The sequence below is a fragment of the Furipterus horrens genome, unplaced genomic scaffold (genome assembly GCF_987537825.1).
Source record: "Furipterus horrens unplaced genomic scaffold, mFurHor1.1.pri manual_scaffold_2, whole genome shotgun sequence".
Classification (NCBI taxonomy): Eukaryota; Metazoa; Chordata; class Mammalia; order Chiroptera; family Furipteridae; genus Furipterus; species Furipterus horrens.
Window position 1 is genome coordinate 112295041 of NW_028327172.1, and position 6000 is coordinate 112301040.

A 6000-nucleotide genomic window follows, 5' to 3' on the forward strand; every position below is an offset into this window, starting at 1 on the left:
GCTAAACTAACCAGGCAGCATCTTAAGTATCTGGATTCACACTACTGAGCTCAAGATTGGTGGAGAGAGAGAGAGAGTGAGAGAGAGAGAGAAAGAAATAACCCATTTTGTTGAAATTCTATTCAACTTAATTAAATATAAACCATTCACTATTTAGCTTGGTGGAAAATTTTATTTTAACCGTTTAACTTACTGATTTAGAAAATACAATGTACTAAGTTATACTTAATGTTTCTTTAATGGTTAGTCATTTTCCAATTATTTTCAATGATTAGCTTCTTTTACATAAAATTTAACTCAAAATCAAGTAACATGAGGATTTAATTAATAAAGCTCTTAAATTATTTGAGTGAGCTGACTACATTAAACTTTATTATCTCACGAGGTCTGCCTTTCTTGCATTTCACATGGAAGGGTACTAAAAATATAATAAGATGTAAAAAATACATTTTGATAATTGGACAGCTGATATTTGGGATATATCTTCATTATTGCTACTCTTCATCTGGGTGTTCACATTTATCATAATTACATATCTTTGTCCTTCTGGCTCTTACTTCGGCATCACTATTATCAGGCTAAATTCATGCCTATAAAATGATTATTCTTTGTATATGGATTTAATTGCCCTTTTTCATGCCTTAGCTGATATGTCTTTTTTTTTTTTTAATCCAAAATGTCTTGCTTGTGTGTGCGAGGCTGACTGAATTTTACCGAAATTCAGTATTACTGTATATGAAAGTGATCCTTTTATAAATCCCTTTTCATAATCACAACAGTAGATAAAACAGTCCAGTTTCTCTTTGGCCCTTTTCTAATGTGAACTACCCCTTAAGAACATCTTACAATATTTCTTAACCATGGTCTTAGCCTTTAAGGTGAGTCTGATCAGATTGTTTCATTCTGCTGCTTCCCTTCCCCTTTGTTTATTAATCTCCAAATTATTGCTCAATTATTTTAATTGTGTCTGGTGATTGGGAATATTGTGAGTTGTGTGATAATGATTTTCATTTCACAGAAAATTAAATACACATAGACTAATTGACTCCTAAGTACAATCGCATACTTTTACATAAGTTACTCCCCCGATCTGATTATTCTGGCAAAAGCAAGTGTTCTTCATGTGGCTCAGATTTGTATTTAACCATCCATTTATTTATTAATGCTAATTAAGAGCAATCATTGTCTCATGTCTACTTTCACTCGTTCAGATCACATTACATGTAGGCGACCTTAACGTGCTCACTCATGATGTCATCTAACTCAGTTTATTGAAATGCTGTCTCTGTGATGAGCAAGCATTGCTTTTCTTACCTTTTTGTTCTTTTGAATATGTTTTTGGTAAAATAGCATGTATTTCTGCTACACGTTAAAGTGTTAAGTAATACTAGAAAGGTTGTGCAACAATATTTTATCTTTGTAATCTTTATAGATGGCTCTTACTTGATTTCTTCAGTGTTTTAGGACCAAGATTTGACTATAAAGGTTGCTTGGAGCTGTCAGACTCAGATATATTTCTTTAATAATAATAGAAGTAGTTAACTCAGAGTGTTCTACAACACACCAGAAAATAGATTGTCAATAACTTGTAATATAGATTGAAGTATGAAGATTTAGCACAAACTTAAGTACACATACATATAAACACATAAAACATGGATTTAGTGTTACTACAGAACTCTGTTGATTGGTCCAGTGGTGAATCCCATAATGAAGGGAAGTTCCTTTTTTTGGCTCGATATTCTTTTTTGATTTTCTAATTCTTTGTTCACTGAATATTCTTCATTGCACATCAGTGTGAGAGACTCATTATTTCTGTTTTAGACTGAGAAGCAATCTTCAAATGTTTTTAGGTAGCTCCAGCTGTTATCTGTTGCTACTCCATACATCCATGCTGAGTTAGAAATGAATTATGGCCCATATGAATGAAAACTGAAAATCTTACAATGCAAATTCAATATTCCCTAACAGAGATAATTACATTTTTCTCCAAGAAGTAGAGTAGGCTCTTCATATATTTTATCAATATCCATAGATGTGAATCCTTTCATAAATTTATCTCTCTCACGTGCATGCATACACAGGCTACACTGGAATCATCATATGAGATATATTATTTTAAAACATGTTTTTTTCTAACATAGTTAAGAGGCCTTATTTTTTTAAGAAGCATTCTCCCAACTTATCTCTATCCAATAGTAACTACAACTGTGTGTTCTTTCTTTCTTTTGTTATTTTATTCCATATCTCTAAACAAATAAGTGTACTGCTTCTTCTCGATTATTCAGTATTATGCATTGCTTTTGACTTTCCACTATTGAAGATAAGGATTTAGCTTTCTTTTATGACTCTCAACCCCACTACATACACACATACACATATTTAATTATATATACATATATATGTATATATAATTAAAGTGTTACTTGTTTCTGTGGTTTCTTATGTTCAGATTCATTTCTGAACTCTCAATCAGTTTAAATTTAAAATAAATGAGTTATTCTATTAATTTCAACTTCTTGGAGATCTCTCTCCTAGAGTCTTCTCACCTATCTTCAATTAGGCCTGGTTGTTCCTTAGAGTCAACATATAGTTCACATCTTATTGATCCATCTGTACCAGTCTGTTTCACTTTTCTCTTGGGTTGGGTCCATATTCTGTTCTCTTATTTACACCTTCATTTGGGTGGAGCATCCCTCCGATAACTTCCTGCAAAAGGTGCATGTGGGGTAAATCAAAATGCTTTTTTCCTACTTTCATAGTTGATTTGTAATTTGCCCACTTATTGCTTTCTCTCTCATTCTTGTTCTCTCTCAAAACTTAGGATCTTTCTTTGTCTCCCGTGTTGTAGAATTTTGCATGACATACTTTGATGTGGGTCTCTGTATACTCTGTGGGTCATTTCAAACTAAAAAAAATCATGATTTTCAATTATGGGAAATTTACCTGATTCATTTATTTTATGATTTCCTCCCCTCTATTTTCTCAGATCTCTCTTTCTAGAACTATTATTATTCAGATGTTGGACTTCCTGAGTTGATGCCTTAATTTAAGTAATTTTTCCATCTCTGTGTTTTGCCCTACATCATGGGATATTTCCTAATCTTTATCTTTCAACTCACCTACTGAGATTTTCATTTATGCAGCCATATTTTTAGAATTCTGTATCTGTTATTCTTTTTATAGCAACATGTTCTTGTTTCATCAATGTATTTTTATAAGCTGAAAGTATTTAATAATTTATCAGTTTTTATTTGCTTTCATATAATATTTCTTTCAAGCAACTTTTGTCTATATATTTATTTTGTTCTTGATCTTTGATATTTGAGGCTTTCTTCATACATCTAGTGACCTTGAATTAGTGGCTTATAGAAAAAAGAATGGAGCACTATGAAAGCTGATTAGAAGCTCTGTGCACACGGGTAGATCTTATCACCTGAGCGCTTCACTGTAGGATAATATTGCAGGACTGTTTCACTGAGAGACTTTTAATATCCCTATCTTCAGGTATTTTGCTTGTTCGTGACCTGGTCAGATTCCTGAATAAAGAAGACGTAAGTCAAGCTGCATTGAGTTCTGTAAGCCACGTGGGATGGTGAGGGAGGGTGGGGGGAGAATGGGAGGAGTCAACATCTATTGTACATGTTCTTTGAGTGTTCGCAGTAATGTTGTGCCCCTGCCTGCCTCTATGCTTGGTTTCCTATCGTTCTTCCCCTTGGTGGTAAAATGGGAAGACAAGGCATCTCAGTGATGTGTATATCAGACCTACCCTTCCAGTCTCTCGCCTCTGTGGGAAGCGAGGAGGGAGGTCCCTAGCCTGTTGACGCTGGGAAAGGATAGCGGAAGCTCTAACAACTTCTAAAACAGATTTAAGCCTCCTTCTGTTTTTGATGTTCCCTTTTCTCTCAGTTCTAAAAGTAACCTGAGGTACCACTCTGGAGCCTTTGGAATTTGAATGGTACAAATATTTTGCCTCTTGGCTTCTCCCTGTCTTTGGCTTAGGATAAGCATTTTCGGCTTTATTAAATAAATTTCTGCTTGTCTTTCTGCTTCCTAGGTTTTTATTGCTGGTGTCTTCTCTTCATCTCTTTTATATCATAGGTTCATTTTCTAGCCCCTATTTTCTGTTATTAAAAATATTAGCATTTTAATGGCTAGATAGGAATCTCATTGTAGAGATCTAGCTCTAACTTATCTTCTCTTGTCTTAAACAAAGGCTGTTATAAGCAATATTGCTTATAGATGAATTTTATATCATCCTTTAACTTAAATAAATTTTAAATGTGAAAAATTGTTACTCCTTTAAAATATTTCTTTCAAAGTGACATTTATGAGGATATTTCTTTTCTAATGTAGGCCAATCTATGTAAACATTTAATTTAATAATTCTTCCTACCAAATGGTAAATTCTGTGTATGTTTAGTTTATTCTCCTTGCAGGCCGTGCCTAGAAGAGGATTGGCACCCAGTACCTGTTTGCTAAGTAGACATATGCATAATAAATGAAGTTTTATTATTTTGTTTATAACTTCCAAGAGAAGCAGGATATAAGTTTTAAATATCTTATTTTCATCACTTCATGTTACTTTGAGGTAATTCAGGCCATAACATCAGTGATACCGAGAACCGAATCCAACCAATTACCTTACCATACAGAAAATAAGGGAAAATCCCTACAGACTGTTTTCTCAGTTTTTCATTTTCTGATGTCACCAGTTGCTGGAGGCATTTATTAGCAGTTTTTAAAAGTAACATATGCACATTGTACATGTTTATTGTGTATATTGCACTTTGGCTTAGAATTTTATTTTTTTAGCCTGACAATCTTTTAGATAATATATTTGTTGGAAGTTTGATTTCACTATAGGCCAGCTGATGTGTTGTGAGAGAGATTTAAAATCAAATATTGTTCAGGATGACAATTTTTGAAGCGACATTGCATGTGTGAGAGCTTTTGCCACAATGCCTAGAGACATAGCAGGTAACAATTAATGCATTGCCCCCCGCTCCCACAACCTTACTTTCCAGAAGCAGTGGTTGTAAAGAAGGAAATATGAAAACTCTGTTACATATTGAAACATTGTCTTACTACTTAAAATGAAAAAGAACACATTATATTATTTTAATAATATTAGCTAGCATTTATCCAGTATTACTATGTAACATATACATTCTATCTCTTGACATGAGGTAGGTGCTTATAATTATCTCCATTTTAAGGATAAGGAAATGAGACACGATGAGATTATTTATAAAATTAGTCGAGGTCAATGAACTGGTAAATTGCAAAACCTAATATTGACCCAGAAAATTTGTCTCTAGAGATCATGTCTACTATAGGGTGTTCCATCAAAGCTGTAGAACCTTTGCTACTAATATGGGTAAGCACTTTTGCACGCCAAAGCTGATGGGGGATATGTATCTTTTAAATGAATCTTAACAAAAAGTTTTCATCTTCCTACCCAGTTTTCAGGTTGAATATTTCTAATAATTTGTTTAAAAATATATGTTATACCTAAGGTGACGAAACCCCTAAAGTAAAGAGACTGCTGGAAAGAGAGTTTTAGGGCCCAAATGATCTATGTTTAAATGCTGGCTTCATGATTTATTATTTGTGTGAAGATCACTTAACTTTTAGTCTTAATTTTCTCATCTGAAAATGGGAATGATAATATTTGCCCACAGTATTACAACACAGAGTAAAAATCTATATAATAGTGTCTCACTGAGCTCCTCACACTCAAATACAATTATTGTAACTTAATGAAAGGATTATGAGAATTTCTATATTTTGTCTGAGACATACAGTTCTATATTATCTCTTATAAAAGTGTAATTTTTAGTATCAAAAACATCAAATATCTGTTTTCTGTTGAAATCTTTAAGTATCCATGGAAATTTAGTATATTGTTTGATGTCACATTATGCTTTGAACGAAAGCCTTTGACTGGGCTGTCCCACAGGTGCTTAAAGGCTTCCTTTTTCTCCTTTTCAGCAGACT

The 6000-nt window shown here is 33.2% G+C and overlaps 1 long non-coding RNA gene across 1 annotated transcript in view; it reads left to right on the top strand.

Moving 5' to 3' along the window:
• The window catches only part of LOC150019297 (uncharacterized), a 301842-nt gene extending 298288 nt beyond the window's left edge, over positions 1-3554 (top strand). The window contains exon 5 of the long non-coding RNA XR_016509245.1: positions 3508-3554. This is a non-coding gene — a long non-coding RNA (uncharacterized LOC150019297). The remainder of the gene's footprint in view (positions 1-3507) is intronic.
• The last annotated feature ends 2446 nt before the right edge of the window (positions 3555-6000 follow it).